Source organism: Saccostrea cucullata, unplaced genomic scaffold (assembly GCF_032062105.1).
Source record: "Saccostrea cucullata isolate Sc308-1 unplaced genomic scaffold, CSIRO_AGI_Scuc_v1 ctg417, whole genome shotgun sequence".
NCBI lineage: Eukaryota > Metazoa > Mollusca > Bivalvia > Ostreida > Ostreidae > Saccostrea > Saccostrea cuccullata.
Window position 1 is genome coordinate 75242 of NW_026923203.1, and position 7443 is coordinate 82684.

At 32.1% G+C, this 7443-nt stretch overlaps 1 protein-coding gene across 3 annotated transcripts in view; it reads right to left on the reverse strand.

The window, feature by feature from the left end:
- Nucleotides 1–987, reverse strand: part of LOC134263435 (synaptotagmin-1-like) — a 33298-nt gene extending 32311 nt beyond the window's left edge. For 2 of the 3 annotated variants that reach the window (XM_062745780.1, XM_062745781.1), the window contains exon 1: nucleotides 777–864. The gene's annotated coding sequence lies outside the window, so the exon portion shown is untranslated. Of the gene's footprint in view, nucleotides 1–776; nucleotides 865–969 lie in introns of those variants that run through there. The other variant, XM_062745783.1, reaches the window with a different exon arrangement.
- Nucleotides 988–7443: the final 6456 nt, after the last annotated feature.

A 7443-nucleotide genomic window follows, 5' to 3' on the forward strand; every position in this document is an offset into this window, starting at 1 on the left:
ATTTTTTAACAGTTATTTTGTCTTGTTTAACTAGTAATTTAGATATCCGGACACTTCACATATCCAGACAAATTGACAAGGAACCAAAGCATCCGGATAAATGAGGCTCCACTGTATACACTTTCAATAACAAATTCATCATATAATATATGACACAAAGTTGTCCCCTAGAATTGGAATAGCGGGAGGTATTAAGAAAGTAAAAGGGAGCTGAGGTTGTTTCCCTAAGGGGTTAAGGGGGAATGCCAGAATAATCGGGGAATCACATCACTATGGGCAGGGAAATTCCCTGACACCTGTCTCTGGAGATATTCATCTGATTTAACAAACTATGGATAAAAAAAAAGAATTATTCACAAGTCCCAAGGACTTCGTTATAACCAAGTTTAATTGTTGTATCTAACCTATTGTAGTACATGTATGAATGTTTTTGTTCTCGGCCTACAAAACCTTAACAAAATCATGAGCATCAAAGTTTTGGGACTGACATGCTTAAAATCAATAAAATGTAAGTAATATATAGAAAGCTATGAGGGTCTCCTTTCTAATACAGCCTTTTCCAAAAGATATCACTTATCATATACACTGTATCACTACTGGTAAATTACCTTAGGGTTTCAGTTATAGTGTATTCCAGATTCAGCCAGTAAATTGTTCCGGGAACCATCCAAAATTCCCTAGCCCCTCGGTCTACAGGACAACTCTGCCTTTCTATAAATACAGCTTTTTCCAAAAAAAAAAATATCTCTCATCAATACCATGTATGAATAAATTACCTTGAGGTTTTAGGTTACAGTGAAGTCCAGCTCCAGCCAGTGATGTCCCGGGCACCATCCACTATTACTGTGAGACTTTCGTTTTCATCTGAAAAAAAAAAGTCAAACAGGATATCCTTATTTCTTATTACTAATGCTACGATGATTATACCGAACGTCTGGGTAAAATACCACAGGAAAACAAATAACATACATAAGATCCCCTCAGATCAGGCATGACATATAGACGTGTAATTTGGAAACCTCATATTTAGAAATCTCATCAGGATCTGGTGACGTATTTCTAAAAACGACGACAATTAATGCTTGGTTAAACCATTCACAGGTGATCAGCCATGTATACAAACACCTGAAAGGCACAGGACATGGCTGGACTTTAAATAAATTTAAAGTTGTGGGAGTATATGTATACCAACATATGAGCTGAGATAAAACTTTAAATCTTTGCTTTTCCTTTTGTGTATGTTTTTCAACTTACCAGTTTAATAACCCTACTTACTTTAGTTACTTATATGGGTTATTCTATACTAAGGAAAAGTAAAAACATGAGCTTAGAATCGTGCTTACTGGCTTTATTTTCTATAAAGTAAAAGTGGTATAATTAAGTATAGTCCACTAGGCTCGGGATATAGATTATCTTCAGAAACAATTCCAAATCAAGAGAAACAGACATAAATTCTAAAGGGGGTGAAGTAAAACAAGTTTAACCCATGGTGGATAGATAGTACAAATGTACTTGTTGATGGGCAAAAAATAATATTAAAATAAGCAAAAAATACCAGTTTATCTCTGTTAAACTGAAAAAAATACAAACTTTTAAGCTTGCATGACCAATGAACCAAAGACCTAATAAAATTAAATATATGAATGCAGATTTTTTTAAAGGCGATTTGAATATACCCAGTTAGTCATTTGAACATTATGAATATGTACATGCTTTGAGATGGAACTTCTGTTTAGAAATGATTCACTTATCTGGACGATTCATTGATCTGGATGATTTCGTTGGAGACGGAGGTGTCCGGATGAATGAGGAACAAATGTATACATGTACTTTGCATCAAATTTGTTTGTCTTTGGTCCTGGACTAGAGTTTCACATCTCTTTATGACAAAAGACATATAAAGGGCCTCAAAAACTGATCAGAATTTGCACGAGATTTCAAGCTTTTGATTAACTCAAAACAAAAGCAAACCAGAATGGCAATTGCAGTGTACAAAGCCATATTTTTGATTTTTTCATTTTTTTGTGAAGAAAATCTTCAACCATTTTAGAGTTGTTGGTATGCTTACTGTAGAAAGCTAAAAATAAAACCTTCACATAAACTCAACAGAGAGCTAGATCACACGACCTACAGAATAGCAAAACATCTTTGCTGAACTTGACTGCTTGTCACTGTATTTTTACTGAAAGTCAACTGTTTTGAATGATTTGAAGATTTTTTTTCTTTTGCATTTTAGTTACATATGAAATTTTTGTTGTTTGTACATTTACTAATGGGATTGCAAAACTGTTAAGATATAATAAGCAATTAGGCACCCATATGTACATATAGTGCAATGACTTCCTATGATTTATTAAAATAGCAATTACTCAACATGCTCAATAGCCCAAGTAGCAAAATTACATAAACAACATCTATAGGGTTTTCAACAATTCTGTCTTTCATGTTCAATCAAGCTTTTGTTTGATGATCAAATATTCAGCTAAATGTAAGGTCAGGAATCAATAGATGTAAGAAATGTCACTAACTCTAATGGAGCTAATCAATACACACAAATCTCAGACAGGGGACATCACTCTGCCATTGACGTCATCAGATATCCTGGTCAATAGTCGGTCTGTAAAGCATTAACACTGTCATTTACATAACAACATTTGCAGTTATTGACATTACAAGACTAATCATCTCCTCTGGAACACTCTTTTTCAGATCGCACTTTCACAAGTAAATCGTAATTTGTTCCCAATCAATACACAAAACTAAAGCCCTCACGATGACTTGTGAATTCTGAAAAGCACGAATCACCTACACAAAATGAGGGCATCATTTCACAGAACTGTTTGGGGGCTTTTGTCTTATTGTTTACCCATTTTCCTTCTGATAAATAAATGTATTGCTGTTAAATTCTTGTGGTGTGGTTGGATTACTTTATAGTGTTCTATTTAGAGCAAATAGTCCACCTTAAATATCTCAAATATGCATAGTTATAACTTATTATAAAGGACATTACTATATAAGTAAGTCATGGGTTCCCAAATTAATTATGCAGTATATATTTCTTACAAGATCAATTTTGTGCTCTCAACTGAGAATTAACATATCCATTTTCTTCTATATTCTAGACAAGTATGATTATGATTGAGATTCCCTCCTAATATTAATACATGTATTTATCTGAGTTAAAGACAGAAGAAAACTATAATGTTTCTTACTCCTCACTTTTATTTACATCTGAATCTCTCTCTTTTTCTCTCTCTGCAGTTTCTTTCTTTTGTGGGGGAGATTGAGAGCATCTATCTAAACAATCAAGATGTGTCACTTCTTTTAATAGTTCTCCAAGAAAGATTAATTTAAACAATAATTTATTCAAAGATAGGATTAGGCAGCAGGCTCAGTCTATTTCAGCCCTCCCCCTACATCAAGGTCAAGGTGAATACATGATAAATGAATAATTATGAAAGCAAAATTTCAGGATGTACAAAAAGAAGAAAGACAACTCTGAATCTGATACATCAAAATGTTTCCTTTCTAAAATAAATCAAATCCTTTTGGTTTTAACCATTTTATGAGGTATGTCTATCTTGAAAATTACCTGACAAATCATTTCAATGCAAAATTTTTTTTTCATCTTATCTATCCAGTACTCAATTTTACAATGTAAAATCTATTGAGTAAAATTAGCTAATTTATTTTCACAGTTTCATGAAGCCAAGTTCGGCAAGTTGGTATATTGTGTCAAAATAATATATGATGCTAGTTATCAAAGTCCAACCTCTAAAAATTCACTAAAAAAAGCACACAAGTTAAATTTAAAGTTCAGAATCATTTTGAAATTAAAGTCAGTTGTCAAGTTCAAGTGAACTGAAATGTTCATATTTTTCAACATCTTAAGACAATTTAGCAGTGTGCTTGCCAATTAACACAGGCCTACCTCTCAAATGTCAAGGACATGTGAAAATCAGCAAAAATTATGATTCATTTTAAAAAGTAGGTTAATTTAGATCACGTTCAAAGATCATGAGAATAGTAGCTCTGGTATTTAACAAAACTTTTTCTAGCAATACATAATCAAAACCTACTCCTTCGCCAAAAAAATATATTCTTGTTTCCTGTCACCATCCCTACATTTTACCCTATGATCAGACCCTAAAAGGTTTTTTTTTTGCATTTTCTGTGGGATATTTTCCCCAAATATTTAAGTCAACCAACACTATTAAATATTTTGGCAGATCGATGATTCTCAGAGGCATTGGAATACAAGAAAGTCCACAATAAACGTTGACCATTTATCTTATTGCATGTTTGAGAACAGCAAGTGTGTTGTCTCTGAAATTTCTGAACCAAATTCATTTCAAAGAATCTAGAAAATACATTAAAGTGTATAGGATACCTTTATACTTTATAAATCTTCATTAACAAATTAACTTGCTTTGTAAACTGTTAATATACCGTTTTCTTGTTATATTACATAGGGTAATATGTGTTCCGTATTCATTGAGTTTTGAAAATATTTTTTTCAAAAATTTATCCCCTATCTACTTACCCTGTTTTTTATGGTCAAGTTAGGAAACAAAGAGTATACCGGTATTTTCTTTTGGTCCTAACAATTTTCAAGATATAAGAGAACAGACAGACACCAGTGCAAACATGACAAAGTGATCTTTAGTTTAAGTATGGTTTCAGTATGGTTCTGCTATGCAGGTGACACAAAAATGACCCCTCTGTAGATACTACAGATAGCAGTGTAAATGCTCTTTAGAGGTGTAACAATACAGTAATACATTGATCGTATTGATTGCAAGGTCTCACGATACACATATACCATATCACCATGTGGACTTATAAGCGGATGTGTCGTTCAACAGCAAAATTTGTAAGAAATTTAAATACAACTTGAACATGTTGAATTATCTCGGAATTATTTTTAATTTTCTCAGAATGGCTAAAAAATTTTGGAGTTTCTGAATGGCCGGAGTTTGTCGGTTTTGAATCGGGTTTTAATATTTGCGCTTATAGTTCCGGGCACATTAACGAATGTTTGAAAACTCAGAAAGTGTTAAAAATCACACGTTAGGAATTACTTCCAAGATGTGAGGATTTTTGCAATATAAAGTAATCTGAGTACCTGTGGCCAACACCTGCGGTGCAAATTAAGTTCTAAGGACAATCACTCTCACCCGCCAGAGAACTGCCAGTCATCATAAGTCAAAATCTCAATTTGATAATAAAATGTTGCAGAAGTCAAGCAGACCATGCAATTAAAATAAAATTATTTTTCAAGTTTTTTTTTGAGAAGTGTTGTTATCTGCAAATTTTGAAAAAATTCCATAATATTCATGAATATTTTATGGGTGATTGAAAATTTGACTTAAAGTTAAATCTAAGTTTGTTTAATGATCCTGGGGCCCGGGTCCCAATGCGATTTTCCCTTTACATTAAAATTATGTATAAATCAAAGTTATATATGTCTAAGTAAAGTCAAATACATTTTGCAATACATCGCATATATGGCAAGAAATTAGTCCTGACTTTCAACTATGTTCATTTGTAACCAGTTACAACATAGGCACCTGAAGTATGGATAATACCCCCCCCCCTCCCTTTTTTTTTAAATGAAAAAAAAATGTCAGAGTGTATAATACCTCGAAAATATAAAATTTCCCCGTCAAACACATCTATATGTCGTTATATGCAAGCAGATTGTACTTTTTCTCACGTTTAAAGAATGGCCCTATACGGTATAATAAAAACACACAAGGTAAGAAACAAAAGTTTGTAAACAAAGGGGGGTTCCCCACTTCGAGACAGAATTCCAAGGTAATAACAGTGTTACCTATCATAATTTTGCAAACACTTTGTCTGGGTGATGTTCTTTTACTAGTCTCTTAAACCAAAGCATTGATGGTTAATATGCCGTAATTGGACGATTTATTAATCGGATACATAAAACTTTCTCCATTGGCAGCGTTGGAGGAGGTTTTGGAGCTGCTTTTCTGTTTCACCTTATCTGATTGGTTTAATTGTAATACAGTTTAAATATCTAACCAATCAGATAAGGCGAAACAGAAAAGCATCCAATAACCTCCTCCGATTACGCTGCATATTAACCATCTTACATTTTTTTTCATTACTAAAAAGAAGGGGGGGGGGTATTGCAAAATTACTTAGGTGCCTGTGGTTACATTACCCTATTCACAAGTAGCACTTTCTCATTTATTCTCATTTATTTCATAGTTAGAGTGGTCACAACGGTAACTGTGGTTTGAAATGGGTTAGGGTGAATTCACCATGCATCGGATACCCTTGTACTTCAACAAGTTCTAGCGATATCGCTACCGAATGAAAATTATCAAAATGGACCTCAACATTTAGCACTGTGATTAAAATATCAATTTAGGACACACTTTATGCCTTTTATTAATGTAAAATGTGAAGAAGAAAATCTTGGTGTTTTTGATAGCCAATTAAAATTTAATAACCATATTTCAAACCATGCAAAAAAGATCGGACATTGTTCACCATGCATAGGTAAACATCGGTATTGAAAACGGAAAAATATGTATTCCTTTATCACAGTGCTTTAAAATCCTTGATATGGGTATATTTTCAGAAAATAATACAAGAAAATGAAAAAACCCTCATCTAAAATTTAATTGACAGATATAGTTGCACAAATGTAGAACTTTAAAAATTACATCGCTCTGCCTTAGAAATGCTTTAAAATTTTAGAATGCGGTATATTTATCTGATTTCTTTATTTTTAAGAAACTCATATAATTTTAGGAAAACTAATAAATTAGTCAACTACAAAACATGGATTACGTCATATATCAATAACTTGTATTTTGACTGAAAAATATAGAAATGTTTTTATTTAAAAGTTTAATTAACAATTGGAAAACAGCTGTCAGTGTGGTTCTGTATGAAAATGGTAGTCTTACCTTGCAGTTTTTCTCAATTTCTTTTTAGTTCCTTTTTATTTATTTATTTGTTATTTTGTGTCCTGTTTTAAGTTTATTTCTTTTTTGAAATTTGCTTTAAAAGTGAGTAAAAACCAGCTCATAAATTTATAGAATTAAAAATATATTTTTAAGTGAAATTTCTTTATATTTTTATGTAAAATTACCAATATTTTTACAAATATATCACCAAAGACTATATTTTTAGAAGTCATAAGTGCTAAAAGAACATTTATATTTATTTTCTGTGTTGCAAAATCATATATATTTCTGGGTTATTCCCCTATATATGATGTTAAAATATGTTGTGAACTTCAAGGCCATTTGTGTTTTATATTTATCAGTTATTTATGATATAACACAATATCATTAAAAAATTTAAATCTTCATCTTTACGACAAAAACAAATAAAATTTACACAGAACTCTTAAGTTGAAAGAGAGTTTAATGCCTAAAGTTGTCCGAAGCAAGGTATGTGTCCGAT